We start from the raw sequence: 3,055 nt of genomic DNA on the forward strand, positions 1-3,055 counted from the left end.
AAAGATACGGAATGCTTCATAGATTTGTGTGTCATCCTTATGCAGTCGCCAGCTAATCTTCTTCGTCTCATTCCACTTTTAGTATATGTACTGCCGAAGCAAGCACGTATCTTATACATTTTTAATTTAATTATTATACTTTTGGTTTCTAGAATTCTCATTTGGTCATTTATCTTAGCAACTCTTTGGTTTTTAGACTTTCTCTTTTTTTTACAGAGTGTCTACATGCTGAATCATTGTCCATATATTTTTCTTTTGAGTCTTTGAATGTAGCTTTAAAAATAATTGTTTGAACATCTATACAGTAACTGCTTTGTAGTCTTTGCTAAAGTTAAAATTTAGCACAGTTGAGAGTCAGCTTTCACCAGCTTTTTTTTGTTGTAATGGTAGTTGTTTTGGTTTTTGTTTCCCTAGTATTGATCATTCTTTTCTATTTCTTTGCAGGTGTTTGTGTGTGTGTGTGTGTATGTGTGTGTGTTTACTGAAAATTATACATTTTAGATAATACCTTATTGTACCTCTGTCTGGATAATGTTTTATTTTTCCGAGCTTTTTAAAGTTACTTTTTAGTTACCTTTTGAAGTTACTGGCAGTCACCAACTTGTGATGATTGTACTTAAACACTTTTTGACTTTACAATGGTGTGAGACTGATACACATTCAGTAGAAACTGACTGTACTTTGAATACTCATAAAATGATTCTGTTTCCCCTTTCAGTGGAATATTTAATGAATTAAATAAAATAGTCAATACTTTATTAAAAAATAAACTTTGTGTTAGATGATATGTTTGGCCGTAGGTGAATGTGTATCTTCTAAGCACATTTAAGGTAGGCGAGGCTAAGATATGATGTTCAACAGGTTAGGTGATTTAAATGCATTTTTGACTTACAGTAGTTTCAGCTTACAATGGGTTTATGGATGGCAACCTCCGCAGAAGTTGAGGAGCATCTGCGTTCTGATGAATCTATTTCCCATTTGTCTGTCAGAGAGAAACTGGGACAGTGGAGAAGGATGTTGCAGTAATGGAGGAAGAGATGATGGAGCCATGGATGTTGGGATATCTTGAAGATGAAAAGCAGAAAATTAGATTTTCTCCCCTGGAGCCTCTAGAAGGAGTACAGTCCTATTGACTCCTTGATGTTAGCTCAGTGAGACTTCTCACCTCCAGAACTGTAAGATAATAAATTTGTATTCTGTGGAGCCAGTAAGGTCATACCAATTTGTTACAGGAACAGGAAACTAATGCAAGCGTAAGAGATGACTTTTATCTTTCTGAGTGCATGATTGTCCTCTATTTTCCCACATATCTCCATTTTGTTGTCATTTGGTGTCAATTGTGACAAGAGATGGAGAACATTATATTGGAAGTGGGGGAGGTAGTGCCAGAATTTTTCTAAGATAGAAAATCTCTTGGGCCAAATCCTTTGATTAGCTCTTATACAATTTCAGTGTCTGTGAGTCCAGGGTTCAGCCGCAAAGATACAACGGCGGTGCAGGGATTATTTAATTTCATATTCGGAAGGCAAATTAGATTTTCAGGACACAATCTGAGAGGGGCAAAGTGAGTCTGAGAGAACAGATGATGAAGAGGGGATGTAGAGGAGGTCAGGGAGATGCCAGATATATCCCTGCTCCCAAATCCAAAATAAAGTTGTTTACAGTTTTTAAGGGCTTTGATAGTTGTGTTTTGTGGAAAGAACTGCAGATGGGACTAGTTTAAGATTAGGGTCATCATGGTGTGAGACAGAGGCAACAGAGAACTAAAGCTTTCACAACGCCCGTATGGGTTTTCTCTCTCATTACAGGCCATGAGCTCATCTATGAGATGAACATGGTCTTGTGGAAGGAACATAGTAATCAGGCAAATCTTGGTTCGAATCCCAGGCCCCGAACTTTCTGTCCATGTAACTCTGATCCATGTGAGATGTTTATCCATGCAAAAATGTGGTTTTGGAAGAGAGAGGTTGGGGCATGAGGGACCCTGCAGGGCATAATGTCAGGGGCTGGAGTGGGAAGCAGAGGATTCCTGGTGAGGATCTGTCAAGCTAGCCTCATTCCTCCCATCCAAGAAACCCTTCTGAAGCACTTCTGAGAACCACAGCATCTACACATCTACACAGGCTAGCATGCATTTGGGATCCCCAGCCTTCTAGGGGAACAGCTGTTGAGGTTTGTGCTCTGAGCTATAACAGAGGCCTGATCATTGGTTTCCCCATCTGTGAAATGGAGCACTCTGTATAACATGGGCTGTTATGAGGGTTAACAGATGATGCATTTTGAAGTGCAGGGGGGTGTGTGTGTGTGTGTGTGCGCGCGCACACGTGCATGTGTGTATGTACACCCAAGTGGATGTGTGTGTGTGTGTGTGTGTGTGTGTGTGTGTATATATATATATTCATATACACTCAATCCCCTTTCTATATACCTTTAAATAGGATAACCAGACTATGTATTTCTAGCTATTGTCATTTTAAAATCAAATTCTTCAGTAGTTATCTTAGAACTAGCAGATGTTTCAATATAGCAGTGGGATTTCATGTGCATTGTTTCCACCATAAAAACTTCCACGAATCCATTTATGTGTAGCAATAAAAAGATAAAAAAGATTGCAGTAGACCATACCACCTTTAGTCTTAGTTTTCTCTGGCCCCATTTGTGTTAATGTTCTCTCTTGGGCTCCTAAGGCTGTGGTCAAAGATCTGAGTTCTAAATTCTTTCTTTGCATACCTACAGTCTTTGCCAAGACTTACCCCAGTACCCTGAATGCTGGTGAGCCAGACCCACGCTCCTGCTACTCTTCCCAGAATCAGCGCTAACTACCTGGAAGATTTTCCTTGTAATTCCTCCAAATATAACTTCTGACAGGAGCCTGGCTGGTGCAGTCAGCATCTTCCCAGAAAAAAGCCCTGAGAAGGAGAGGAAACCAGCAAACACCATGTAGCATGTTGCTGTTGAGGAGATGCATACAATACCCAAATTTTATGTCCTTTCTCACAGTTTTTAATCTCTGTTTTGGCTACAATTCTAATTTCATGACCTTGAAAGAGGGAAG

At 39.5% G+C, this 3,055-nt stretch overlaps 1 non-coding gene across 1 annotated transcript; it reads right to left on the bottom strand.

Annotated features, from left to right (window-relative positions):
• LOC116546797 lies at positions 1-106 on the bottom strand. The gene has a single exon (XR_004266840.1). It is a non-coding gene; the product is annotated as a U6 spliceosomal RNA (small nuclear RNA).
• Positions 107-3,055: the final 2,949 nt, after the last annotated feature.

The sequence above is a fragment of the Sapajus apella genome, unplaced genomic scaffold (genome assembly GCF_009761245.1).
Source record: "Sapajus apella isolate SASKATOON/1434 unplaced genomic scaffold, GSC_monkey_1.0 scaffold1414, whole genome shotgun sequence".
NCBI classification, from domain to species: Eukaryota; Metazoa; Chordata; class Mammalia; order Primates; family Cebidae; genus Sapajus; species Sapajus apella.